Genomic DNA, 15,276 nt, shown 5'->3' on the forward strand with positions numbered 1-15,276 from the left:
AGTTACATATACTAGTTGTATCAAACTGTTTACTTGAATCCCTCTCTTGTGTATTGTACCACATATCTTGTAAGCAAACCACCATTTCTGGAGTCTATCCTAACATATCATATTACTGCGTGGTCTCCACACAAAACAAGGTCATAAAGAAAACAAAGAAACTTACCAAATATTGAAAGTCTAACCATTCTCTATATGTCAAATGCATCCATTCTTAATACAAACGAAGGAATGGAGTCAAACAGTCAGCTTTGATCGCTGAGATGTCATGCCATTTCTTTTGTGAATCCTCTCAAACAGGGCACAACCTCTAATTTTATCTGTCTAATGACAGAAGCCATGCAGCTGATGGAAATGTATGGTGAGGACATCACCTGCACCCTGTGGCTGTCCATGCCAGAAGGTACTTGTGCTGTTGTTGGACACCACACTGCCTGCTGGAGGGAAGATCAGTATAGAATGCTGCTCCTAGCGAGGACAAAAATAGGGGCTAGTTGAAGGAGTGAACAGGTAAACACATACTTGCTGCTCCCATCGACAACTACCCTACAGATAACATTCCATAGTTTGCAGGGTTGGAATATGGGACTGAAGTTACAGTAAACATGAGTAACATTGACACTTTCGGAGTTTCCAATATCATTCTCAGATGGAATTTGTAAATTTCCATTTGTATATCATGTATATATGACATTTAGCAATAGCATCTAAAATACCCAGATTTTTAGATCTAAAACACAAACATACAGCAAAAACTTACCTAAAATATTATCATACATCAAACAAGCTCACTGTTTCAGCAACTGCAGATACTCTAATGTGCAGATTATCTGATCTCATATCAACGCTTACTTACGTCTGCAACAGCCTTCATCTATCAACAGTGCACAATTAAAAGATTTTGGAAACATAAACAAAAGCCTTGTGTAACCTATCCTGTTTCATCAATATTGCTGAAAACATAAGACACATGTACTCTCAAAGACTGATAGATAAAGTGAAAGAATCTGTTTCCATTGTGAGGCTTTACAACAAACAAATAGGTACCAAAAACCACTAAAGTATACATTTGTAACGTGAAAAAGTGATTACAAAGTATGGAGAAATATTCTTACTTCTGTATGTTAACTGAAGAAAGACGTGAGCAAATATATGTATGTTCACATTACACCAGTAGTTTTCTCTCAAGTGGTTGCAAGTCTCATGGTAAATGTCTTGATCAATGCTGTTGTAGCTGTTGTGAAGGTACTTCTGTGAGCTATAGAATAGATGAGATCATACACCCCATACCAATCTGCCCACTTGCCAAAAACCAGGAGCTAATTTTAACAGTAATGCTGATGGCTGTAAACTGTATGACACAAAGCCTCAGATCTGCTCCCTGCCCAGCTTAAGAAAGCCTCAGATCTGGGATTAAGAACAATGTTCTTCCCCTGTGGCTGATCTGAACCAATCACTTCTGATAGTGATATGCCCTCACAATTATTTGGACTGAATTCATATGAGCAGCTTTGTACGTTGCTTCATAAAATTCCACAGAAGTCACCAATATTATTTTGAACTCGAGTGGTATTCAGCATTGCCTGCAATGGCTACCTTGTTCAATGCTCTCACACTAGTGCAAAGGTATTGACTACACATTTCCAACAGCCACAAAAAAAACCATCTCCCACACTAGACACTCGATCATCTATTGATTCCACAAATAAGTCACATTGCACATCCACAATGAACACTTGGCTTGAAGAAACTCTGATTAATATGATTTTGACAGAACAATTTACTTTGATAGAACTCTCCTTAGTTACTGTCCAAAATGTATAACTCTTACATTAACTGTACCATGTAGCTTAAAATGAAAGTTAATAAGTTCACTTTTAATAGGGAGTGAGTTAGTGAGTTTAGTTTTAAGCTGCACTCAGCAATATTCCAGCAATCTGGCGGCGATCTGTAAATAATCGGATCTGGACCAGACAATCCAGTGATCAACAGCATGAACATTGATCGACACAATTGGCAATTTTAATAGCATGATTAAATATTATAACAAGAGTTTGTATATCAATTATTGATCCATACCTCAATGAACCAAAAAACAATACCTCATCCTTTTAAACATATTTAGTAAGTGTTACTGCTAAATACACATTGCTTTATGTGTAAACATAGAGTAACACCATGGACACAGCCCATCCCAGGCGTTTCCCAGTCTGTGGTAAGCCTGTGGTAAGCCTGTGGTAAGCTGTGAGAGTCACATCTGTCACAGGACACCTGTTTTCAGGCGGAATGCTATGAGTTGTTTTTCATCGTAAGTTATGGAAAATTCACCTTCGTGTTATTTTACAGAATTCTCTCCTCTCACTACTCAAATTAATGTGATATGAGGACCTTGTCATTTTGAGAGTCTGCCATGGACACCTCTCAATGCAACCCTTGCCCTTTTGAAGATACTTGTCCCACAGTCTGAAATTTTCACTTCTTGATTGTCTACACATTCTGACAAATTGGAACCATACCCATTTGATCATACTTGTCCCAATCTCAAAATACCCCTACCTGATTTGCTAACTATTCCGACAAATCGGGATACTGACATCCATTCCCTTTATCCTACCCAAAATGTGCCATTTTGTCTGTTCAATGAGATTTTTTAGGCATTTTTAAGACTGTGCTTAGCTCAATTACATTAGTGATTGTGAAGGGCCTACAAAGGCCCTTTGAAATGTACATGTGTTGTTTTGTTTGCACAATAATCACATTGGACCACTGTATTTATTATAGAATAGGTAACTACTTGCAGCATTATACAGTTACACTACGAAAGAGATTAAAAGTGTGACCAGCTCAGCAGTTGAATAATTATTTAAGTCTGTCACAAAACTGCAGTCCTGAAAAGTAGATTATCCTCAGAATGTAATCCACACAACAAAGTCATTAATCTTCACAACTGACATAACACAGCTACTACAAGCAATCCAGGCATGAGCTGCTAATACTTAAATAATAGTAAACTGACTGAAGTCACTAATAACATTAACTCATTGTGTGCAATAACAACCCTTGACATGTATGATGTCTCTATCTGTCTAAAGCATATTACAAAATGAATGAATGAAAAAATAAATAAACATTTGTAAAGAAAACAAAACAATTAAAGACTAACAAGATTAGAAATCAATAATAATTATTATAATTTATAGGGGTGACTATTGAGGGGGAAACAACTATTGCAATAGTTTTTTTCTCTCCTTGAATTGTCTCATTTGAAGTCATTTACCTAATGAATGTATAGTTTATATAAAATAAAAACAAGTTGAAGTAGTTTCACTCTCTTTTAATAACTGACAAGCAATTTGAAACCCAGATCAAGTAAACAGTTAAAACATAAACTCAATGGAGCTGCAAGTCTGCACCCAAACATCCTGTATTTTGTGCTGCTTTTATCAACGGAAGTCAATTACTAAACTATCGATAGTCACACATACTATCGATGCATCGATTGATTTTCTACCATCAATTAATTGCTATTGGAGACTCAACAATTGCAATCCATCGATAATTCAATGCATCGTCACAGCTCTAATCAATTAGGCTCTATTTTCAAAAATGCATGTTCAATAACATGCTGCTTGTATCACTTACTTTCTTTACAAGTTAGAACTACTTACATGTAGGTTAATGAAATGACCATGGTCACATTGGCCCAGACACAGATATACCAGACAGTTCTTAGAGAAACACACTACAAAGCAATTATCATGTTGACACATGGTGTTTCAAAACGATCAGCTTGGATTGGTCTTTGTCTAAACTGGGCACATGGTTACCCAATCCAATTCTACTGTCACAGAAGTCATGTTGTCAAAAATGGGTAAAATCTCTGTACATAAATACTGATTGCTAAACAGGTGGATCTGGCCTCGGTTCTGCACAACAGCACTGGCACCCAGGCACCTGGTTGGGCACTAGGAACATAGGTTTTGAAGTCCATAAGCCATACAATGAGGCCCAGCTAGCATGCAGTTAATTACGGATGGCACTTATCTTACTCAAGAAAGGAGCCCTGTGATATCAAGGACATCTTTAAGGAAAATGGCATCATGGTCATTAGCTACAAACCAGCAGCCAATTTTCTCAACATGGGAAGCTCCTCAAAAGTATTTTGCCCCTTATCAAAAGCCAGTCAGATACAGCAGAGAAAGTAACAATGATAAACATGGCTGGTCACTTACATCTGGCAGTTCATAGAAACATCCATGGGAGAAATATATTTATGCTTCGGGAAAAACAACCCATACCTCTCTGGTCTCACAAAGAAGAAACTTTGATGTTTGCCCTACATATTATCTCCACCATGCTGATTAGGTCTAATGTAAGAATAAGAAAATGTACTTCAATAAATCAGGTACACCCGATTGTCAACACACCAGTATTTCAGGAAGTATCAGACTCACCAGCATCCTATATATCCTCTTTTGACTAAACATCCATGTATAATACAGTAAGACTGATATAGTTAATATGACATTCTCAACACAGTGTAAACACAGTGTGCGAAATTTACGCAGGTCCTGTGGTCCCTGGCTAGTAAAAATTCATCAGGACCACTAAATGATAAGTTTGCAGTGGTCCTGGTGGCCAGTGAAATTTGTATTGATAGTTAAGTAAAATATACAAAAGTTATTTTGAACCAGTGAAGTACAGTGAGTGAGTGAGTATGGTTTTACGCCGTTTTTAGCAATATTCCAGCAATATCACAGCAGGGGACACCAGAAATGGGCTTCAAACATTGTGCCCATGTGGGGATTCGAACCCGGGTCTTCAGCGTGACGAGCGAACGCTTTAACCACCAGGCTACCCCACCGCCCCAGTGAAGTACAGACAGGACCACGATTTATTGTCCACTCACTGGTCCTGTGGTCTAGTGGGAAATTTTGAAAGGTCCTTTGCCTGAAATACCAGCTAGCTTGTATTATATACATCATTTTGGGGATTATGAAAATCTCCCCACCCAATCCTCTACCATCAATAGGCAAGCAGCTTTAAGTATTTTACTTGCCTGTAGTGTACAAAACAACGTATCACAAATCTTTATTTGACACTGTGACTTGGATTTTGTAAGCAGATAACAGTAATAAAATTATTGTCCCTATCACTGTCAGTGTAAAAAGAGCTTAGACTTGGCATGTGTATGTGAGTGTCAGATCATTGATATTCTTAAGGCTGCAATTGGGTCCAAAATGAACAAATGTGTTATAAGGAAATTATTAAACATATGCAACAGATAGACCCCACAGAAAATATAAGCACAATAATATAAATATTGAAAATATTTAATCTATAATATTAGTATGGATTAGTCTATAAAAATTCTGGAAAGCAAACTGTTATGCTTGAATTCTTACAAATTCCAACTCCATCACTTACAAATTACATGACATCCCCTCTTAAAGTAAAATTCGTGCAACGTAAAAAATATCACTGAATGTCAGCTATTTGGAAACACTATTTCATACAACAATGATTGCTATAATTCAATTTCTCAGTTAGCTATCAGGCCTTTCATCCTTTAGACATTCATTATTCCCCAAATATTCATTAATATCAAATCACTGATAAACAATCAATTGCAGATTTCATGATCAATTCCATGCTAGGAAAACAAAGTAAAATAATCATTGACTGAAACTGACAAACTGAAAGAAAACTAGAAAAGAAAGAAAAATAAGTTATTAACATGAATATCTTGATCACAAAAACAGTATAATTAGAGGTTCCACATATAGAGAAATTTTAGTAATGACTGACAGACTTAGAAATCTGATGATATATAAGATAACGTGATTGATTATTGTACATATGTATGATGTGCATAGATAAAAATTACCTATGATATCCATATTATCTTACTAACTCATGCTGTTTTAAACATGTATTCAGTAATTAAGAGAGTATCTCAGGTTTTAAATTTATTCATTTACAAATTTATACAAGAAGAAAAAGTCATCAATATCCCCACAATGGTAAAATACTCTTCATGAATATGTGAACTAGTTATGATTATGTCAAAGTTACATTGTTCTTCACACTGAAAACATACATATGTAAACTATTCATATACAAGCATGCTTGTATCAACAACAATACCTCATATTGTTGATACTGGAAATAGAGTGGTACTGTTGATTTATGTCATTAGGGTTCTTGAATACCCACAAAGTGGAAGTAGAGTATTAAATGGTTTTAATGCTCTGCTCTAGAAAGGAGCATTACCAACAATTTCAGTCAAAGTCAAACTTGTTGCCATGGAAATGCAAAAGTTATTTTATTCAGAAATCCAAAACTATCAAAAGGCACCAGTTCACCACCAGACCTATCTGTGTGCCAAGTTTGGTGAAGAAATATTGAACGGTTTTAGAGGTCGTCTCGAAAAGAGCACTACCACCAATTTCAGTCGAAGTCAAACTTGTTGCCATGGCAACGCAAAAATATAGTTTCTTCAGAAATCCCAAAGGCACCAGTTCACCACCAAACCTATCTATGTGCCAAGTTTGGTGAAGAAATACTGAACGGTTTTAGAGTTCTGCTCCAGAAAAAGAATTTTGTACAGACGAATCGGACAACATCAAAATAATACCCCTGCAAAACCTGTTGTGGGGATAAAACATAATTATCCCTTGTCTCATCCATAGACACATGAGACTGTTTTGAAACTATATTTGAAATGTATAAGGAGAAACAAAGTGCCCTTCTGTGACCTGAACCTCAGTGTCATGATAAATTAACTATGTCAACATGGTGAAATATATCAAATATATATATTTTCTTATTGAACGGAATATAATGAATAATGCATCAACTGCTGACGATCTTATTGCATTTGTAATGCCATGTTCATAGTTGTTAACCAATATTTGTCATATGCATACAGAGTAAAAGTTAATGATGGGGTCCCTTTGGGTCCCCACTTTTTCAGTCCGTTTGAGACAAAATGAAACTGATGAATTGCAATCTAACACAAAACAAATAGACATAAAAGATTCAAACCAAAACTACAATAAAAATAACAGACCAACTCTAGAAAAAAATTGCATAATTTTGTCACAAAAATAAAAAGTTGTTGAAGAAACTGTCATTTATTTGTGTTTTCCCAGTTCTGTTACAAAAAGCATTGGCAAATAAAGGAAATTTCAGTCAAATGCACATGTTGCCAGTGACGTCAGAGATATGTGATTACTGCTGATTGACAAAGTGAGAGAAAATGAAAGTCTATAATTTACAATGTCTATGATTTCTTCAAGGATGAAAATGACAGGGGTGACCCAAGTATGCAATCGAAAAGTACATACAGCGGACTGCCTGGATGCAGCTGGGGTGCGGTCATCATCTCGCCAGCTCAAAAATTCCATTTGAGAACCTGTAAGCTACGTTGCATCTCGGGATAGCTGTTAGAGGTTCCACATATAGAGAAATTTTGTTATGTCTATTTGTTTTGTGTGATGATATATAATTCATCGGTATCATTATTGTACAAACTGACTGATGTGCATAGATAAAACCCTGTACACTTCATGATCATCTCATGTTGAATTCATTGCAGCCCTAGAGCCTCATGCTAATCTCTAAACAAAGGTCAAAATCACTGATTAAGAGAGTATCTCAGGTTTTAAATTTATTCTTGAAAATTAAACTAAGATTTGAGAACTTGAATGATGAAAAGAAATACAAGAAACAGTTGCAAAGTAAATACATTTTAGGTTTCAAAATCTGGACTGGGTATCAATTTGGTTCATACTATAGGACAATGACATAACTTTACAAATTTATACAAGAAGAAAAAGTCATCAATATCCCCCACAATGGTAAAATACTCTTCATGAATATGTGAACTAGTTATGACTATGTCAAAGTTACATTGTTCTTCACACTGAAAACATACATATGTAAACTATTCATATACAAGCATGCTTGTATCAACAACAATACCTCAGTATTGTTGATACTGGAAATAGAGTGGTACTGTTGATTTATGTCATTAGGTTCTTGAATACCCACAAAGTGGAAGTAGAGTATTAAATGGTTTTAATGCTCTGCTCTAGAAAGGAGCATTACCACCAATTTCAGTCAAAGTCAAACTTGTTGCCATGGAAATGCAAAAGTTATTTTATTCAGAAATCCAAAACTATCAAAAGGCACCAGTTCACCACCAGACCTATCTGTGTGCCAAGTTTGGTGAAGAAACATTTTACGGTTTTAGAGGTCGGAAAAGAGCACTACCACCAATTTCAGTCGAAATCAAACTTGTTGCCATGGCAACGCAAAAATATAGTTACTTCAGAAATCCAAAACTACCAGTTCACCACCAGACCTATCTATGTGCCAAGTTTGGTGAAGAAACATTGTACGGTTTTAGAGTTCTGCTCCAGAAAATACCAATTTTGTACAGAACAGACATCCAAAATAATACCCCCTGCAAAACCTGTTGAGGGGGATAAAAACATAATTATCCCTTGTCTCTCTATCCATAGACACATCAGACTGTTTTTGAAACTATATTTGAAATGTATAAGGAGAAACAAAGTGCCCTTCTGTGACCTGAACCTCAGTGTCATGATAAATTAACACTGTCAACATGGTCGAAATATATCAAAGAATATATTTTCTTATTGTTTCATGGAATTTAATGAATAATGCATCAACTGCTGACGTCTTATTGCATTTGTAATGCCATGTTCATAGTTGTTAACCAATATTTGTCATATGCATACAGAGTAAAAGTTAATGATGGGGGTCCCTGTGAATGCTCTGAACGATGTTTTGGGTCGTTGTCCTGCTGGAAAATCAAAAGATTTCCATAGAACATGTGAGCAGATGGAAGTAAATGTCCCTCGAGATTATCTGTGTACCGCTCACTGTACATATTCCCTTCAAATACACAGAGGGGCGTTGCCCCTAACACAGATATGCCACCCCACACGTTAAATTTCGGACTGTACTTTGGGCGCTGATACAAAGGTTTTTCAGTTTGTTTGGTCCAGAATTTCAGTGTATTAGGAAACAGCCACACAGAACTTTCATCTGAGAAAATCACATTGTCCCAGTTAAAATTTCTATGCTGTAAGCACCTGTTCAACCTTCGCTCCTTTTGTTCAGGTTTCATGATCGGTGATGGAATTCCTCGACTTTTCTGCCAACCCATTGCATGCAGCTCAGTTCTAATTGTCTCCTTACAGACAGCCACAGTTCCTCTATCAATCATATCCAGCCTTAAGTTTTCTAAACTCCTTCGTTTGTTTTTAGAAACAAGAATACCAAGCCGCCTCCTGTCACCGACAGTCAATTTCTGGTGCCTCCCTGGTGCTCAATGCCATATCCATTTGCATTATTTTTCAAAACACAATAAAAAGTGGCCTTGGGATGCCTGTTCTACTTGAAATCACTTTAGCTGATCTGATGTCCTTGTTATAATACTCTAAAACAAACTTCCTCTTCTCTAAATCATCCATACTGAGGATTACTGAAAATGCTAGCAAGTAAACAAAGGGGGGATAACTCTTCACAAACTAATGAAAAAAGATTAACAGAGTTGTCTCTCTTGAATGAAACCAAGCACTTGATAGCTGGTCAAGGTTGTTTATACTAGAAATCTAATTAAACATATTCCTAAAATTCTCAATAATTTCTGGTCATACTATATTGTGATACACATCAGTGACTACAGTAAATTTCTGATGCACACATTAAGGATCTAAGTTTTTAAGACTGAAGTATAAGTGGGAAGGAATAACATTTTTCTGTTGAATGGTTAAACTGTTTGTAAACAGTCATGCCCACGTTCATCACTCCTGTTTTGTGGAATACTGTTAGCTATTGTTGTATACTATCAAAGTAACACTAATCATTGACAAATCTGTGTCTCATTTCACAGTATACCAAAGACTTACACAGACATACAGCTGCAACATAGAAGTAAAGTCAACAAACATAATACTTCTGATAAGGTTGTTGCTTGTAGGGCCTGTTTTTCCTACTTTACACTACAGCATTCAAAACAAGGTTTATTACAGAGTTTTACAATAGAGTTAGGTAAGATCAGAAAATGTTGTAGATATATTGAACACACACATGCACACACAACACTTAACACTCAATGAGCCATATAATATTTTTACCCAAAGACATTAGGGCTAGTAGATTGAGGAAAAACATCATCCTTATTTTCAGATAGTGTTCACAGAGGTCACACTGACTTATAAAATGTATCTGATAATTACACTGAGGTTATTTTCTTTACAAATGATAAAACAGAAAAGTCATGTTGATATTGCGATTTCTCCCCTTTAGGATCATAAGTAAAACAGAAAAAATTTCTTTGAGTGGCATTTTAGAAGTTGGGAAGAACAATATAGAACAAACTTTATGGATAACAACTTCTTTTCTTCGATTCCTGCTTGACAACGGTACAAGGATCTGTATTGAAATATCGCACTCACAAATAAAAGAAGTTTTTATCCATAAGGTTTGTTCTATAAAATAGAATAATACAGTAAAACTATTGACCATATTGTAGCAGTAATTTCAGTATGTTACATTGCGTGTTTATCTATTATAGGTCAAGGACTTGTAACTTGGATACCCAGATTGGGTGGATCTAAGTATTACTACCTGAACCCGTGGTTCATCATGTGATATATTGTTAAATGACAATAACTGGCCACTAATTTTCTCATTTCTGACTTGTGTACATACATACATATATATATCGTGTGTGTGTGTGTTTAAAAATGATAAGGCTTCACTGAGTTCAGTGTATGCACTGTTTTAAAGGTGTACCTAACTAGCATTTTCCCAAGTTTGTATAAACGTTTATTTATATTTATTATATATATATATATATATATATATATATATATATATATACCAAGGTCATGGGTTTCCGTGGTATTAAGAAATTTACGACTATGAATATGATCGCTCATATTGCCAAGACATATAAACATAACATAGTGTTAGACAACATACCTTTGTATCATTTAATGTCAAATAAAAAAGATTTGTCATTCTGAAGTTCAGTGTTGTCTGTATCGGACGACAGGCGGCCACTGTGCACAAACTCGGGTGACGTCATATGTTTTCGTTTTATTTACTACAGATCAAATTACGGGCGCACAGCACGTCACATTCTCACACGTTGTCAACAGCCAATCCGAGAGTGTCAATGTAGGTTTACAGTAATAACGAAGATGATAAATTGTAATACAGTAAACGATTTTGTAGAATTAACACAATAGTCACATTTCTTCAGCATAAATTTCCAGTTCATAAAATATGTAAAGTTGATCAACGGGATACGTGAAATGAAAAGTGAAAAGAACAACTTTAGAGATGACCCTATGGGGCTTCATTAGTTTACAAAATAGATCTGGGATTCCCCCCTTAGGTCACGTGATTGTTTTTATCGATGACATCAGCTAGCAGACTAGCGATGTTTGGAAAACTTTGAAGCTGAATAAATTTATAGAAAATGTTTGTAAAGATCGCACAAAAAGTGCATTACGTGCTAGACATAAAGTTGCATTAGTTTTTAATAGTAGATGACTGTACGTACGCAAATTGATGAAAGTCTGAACATTTTTTGCTCAGAGCTGTGCCGATCGACTGATGAACGTAAACAATCGATAGGTGGCGCGATTTGGCGAGTGGCTCGTGAGAAATTATGTCATTAGCAAATACCACGGAAACGTAAATACCACGGAATCATATGATGGCATGGTATATTTATATTTGATTTATATATACACCTGTATATTATGTGTGTGTGTGTGTGTGTGTGGGGGACGGTGTATTGAGTTAATGACATTGATAGTACTGCAATAGATATTGGGCACCTTATCCCAGATATAAAGCCTGTATTGAAAAAAGTAAACACAGTAAATACATATCGAAAAAAGACAGCATTGATTCGATTCTAAGCAGAGACGAAATTAACACATGTAATGTGAAATAACACATGCAATCTGAAATAGTCGACTATGTTGAATCAACAGGTTCGTCACGAGGAAGCTTCAAGTTTAGTCCATCCAACCAAGCATTTTGGCATGACCAAATGATAGAAATAATTCTGTAACGTTCCCAAAGTTTGACCTGACAATCACACTGTTAATACCGACAAACACATAAACCCTGACCCTGAAAAAAACCGAACCGTGTTGGTAGCCTCAACGAAACTGGTAGGCCAGAGAGGCAGCCAGTTCTGCCGACTCCGAACTGTCAGCTCAATACGAAGATGCTGCGTTAGACGAGCGTATCGCCAGCATCTTGGCAAATTTCCGTAAACAGTCAGGCCTTTATCGCCTAAAAGACGAATATATTGCGTCTGCATGCATCAATCGTTTTAAAAGCCTACGGGCACTTCATATAGAATTTCAACTCTTACCTGTATAAACTTATGAATTAAGACAAAACACCGAACCTCGCCATGATGCTGCCTGTAACATGACCATTCAACAACATTCATGATTCAAGAAACTTTTCGTCTGCTGGCAGCCGTCGAATAAGCACCATCACACTCGAGAAATCCTTTCCAGTAACCCATAAACAGAATATACAGTCCGTCTTAGGTGCATGGCAACTAGAAACTACTCGACTGTATAAGCTTAATAATTATTTCCCATTGACTGGCTCCGCCTGGCCTACGAAGTCAAAAGGCTAACTTACGCCGCGCGGTTTCAACCTCTGTCCCTCGTTCTCGCAAGTCCTTGTATGGTGTTCCGCTCGGGATATAATTCTCGACGTTAAGAAATAGTTACAAATCAAAACCGTTTGAAAATACGTATTAATAATTGAAGTTGAACCTACATGTTGTATTTTCTCTGCCGAAACCCTGCCCCTTATTTATCTGAAGGGTAATCTTTAGACATCATTTTACGTAATTTATGTCAGATGAAAAAATATCAATGCAAATGAATTTACAAGTTCTAGTGACATTCTTTGACGGATCCCCTTTTTTGAAAATGACTAAAGAGTAAAGATCACATTGAAGTTGATGTTTTGCGTTAAGCCGCTCGCGAGGGGGGGGGGGGGATTGAAATTTCCTGGATCCGCTTATGACATTGCATAGATTGCAGTCAGTCTGCGCATACATCCAAACATGTACGTTATCCCTGAATGTTTTGGATATTGATTACATGTCTGTGTTTAGGATCATTTTAGCACTGGAAAACAGCTTGCAAATAAATGCAATATTTTGCGTTTATCTAATGCCAATGTCCGTTCTACGTAGCCTTCACTCGCTTTCAAAAATACTGCCGCAAACAGGTTTCCGTACAATTCTTTGGCACTGCCGATGACGTCAATCGATCGCGAGGCAGTGTCATGGTTCGATTTTCCCTAAACATTGCGCTTTTTGTGCGATTTCGTGTTTATACTTTTGTAACAATGAGTCAAGATTTTATATTAGAAACTCTTGCCACATAGTCTTCTCGCTTTCTTTCAGCATAAACTCAATGAACCTCAAAGACAAATTATGTGTAAGTTCCTAGCCCATGCTTATAATAACCTACTGCAGTACCGTCTGCACACAAAGTTTTATTCTGACCACTGGGCAACTGTATATCTAGACCGGAAAGAGATCTAGACATACATACATATCTAGTAATTTAACATTCTGTTTTCGTACATTAGCTTTTATTAAACGTTTCATTTACCATACTATATCTGACGTGAATAGAGGCGTATGAAAAGGAGTTCAACTGGGGCCTCTCCGGGATAAGGTGGGCGTTCAGGCGGCAGTGCACCTTGATGCCATTATACGTGTTGTGTAGATCATTACATATGTATGTATGTCTGTATGTGCACGCACGCGCGCACGCACACACACTATCTGTGTGTATTTTATTTAATTTCAACATTATTGTGTCGTTGACAGTTCTTGTGCCATTATTTTGTGGATTTCTAAATACAACACACGCACGCACATATATGTGTGTGTATATATATAATATATATATACTTTTTTTACTTATTCTTATCAGCCTTTATCACACATTTTACCACAGCCACCTCATCAAATTCCACACTGCCTTGTGAAACGTATGGGTATTGCAGTATACATGTGCTTATTCATATGTAATATTATCTAGTCTGCATATTTTAACTACTGGGTCGGCACATGTAAGTATTACCATCTACAGGAGGATGTGTTCAATACAGCACTGTATGCCGTGTCACGGCAAAGGTCACCTGGTGAATCGGTAATTAGTGGAGGATTTTATATATAGATAATTAATTTCACACTCATTGAAGCACTGCAACATAACCCAGCTAAGTAGTCCACGGCTAGCTCGTTTCTACGGCTGTGTAGTTCGTTATGGGGACTGGTCAGTGTGCACGACGAAGCCAAGGTGTGGCACATGGCCCCTTATTGGCAGCCGACGTATGAGGCGAGATACAGGGGTATCATATACTTAGATTGGTCAATACAATAGGCATGGTGTTTGCTGATAGTAGAAAGTGTCAAGCATGGAACACTTAGGCCGACCCATTCGTTAAGCCTAAACTATTGCTAAGTGTAAACATGACTCAATATGGTCTAGTAATGCTGTTCATTAAATACAAAATACCGTCTATCTCCACACTGTTGTGTAGACCCTTCTGTGTAGTACACGATAACAGACTATCCCCATTGTTGTATCATATCATCTGTGTAGTACAAGATAAAAGGTTCTCCCCATTGTTGTATCATAACATCTGTGTGGTACAAGAAAACAGACTCTCCCCATTGTTGTATCATATCATCTGTGTGGTACAAGATAACAGACTCTCCCCATTGTTGTATCATAACATCTGTGTGGTACAAGATAACAGAATCTCCCATTGTTGTTGTACAAGATAACAGAATCTCCCCATTGTTGTATCATAACATCTGTGTGGTACAAGATAACAGACTCTCCCCATTGTTGTATCATATCATCTGTGTAGTACAAGATAACAGACTCTCCCCATTGTTGTACCATATCATCTGTGTAGTACAAGACAGCAGACTCTCCCCATTGTTGTATCATATCATCTGTGTAGTACAAGATAACAGAATCTCCCCATTGTTGTATCATATCATCTGTGTGGTACAAGATAACAGACTCTCCCCATTGTTGTATCATATCATCTGTGTGGTACAAGATAACAGACTCTCCCCATTGTTGTATCATATCATCTGTGTAGTACAAGATAGCAGACTCTCCCCATTGTTGTACCATACCATCTGTGTAGTACAAGATA

At 36.7% G+C, this 15,276-nt stretch overlaps 1 protein-coding gene across 5 annotated transcripts in view; it reads right to left on the reverse strand.

The window, feature by feature from the left end:
- LOC124291270 (sodium/calcium exchanger 3-like) overlaps positions 1-12,732 on the reverse strand; it is a 115,639-nt gene extending 102,907 nt beyond the window's left edge. For all 5 annotated transcript variants that reach the window (XM_046728244.1, XM_046728243.1, XM_046728242.1 and 2 more), the window contains exon 1: positions 12,437-12,732. The gene's annotated coding sequence lies outside the window, so the exon portion shown is untranslated. The remainder of the gene's footprint in view (positions 1-12,436) is intronic.
- Positions 12,733-15,276: the final 2,544 nt, after the last annotated feature.

The sequence above is a fragment of the Haliotis rubra genome, unplaced genomic scaffold (assembly GCF_003918875.1).
Source record: "Haliotis rubra isolate DU_JTF1 unplaced genomic scaffold, ASM391887v1 Scf489, whole genome shotgun sequence".
Lineage (NCBI taxonomy): Eukaryota > Metazoa > Mollusca > Gastropoda > Lepetellida > Haliotidae > Haliotis > Haliotis rubra.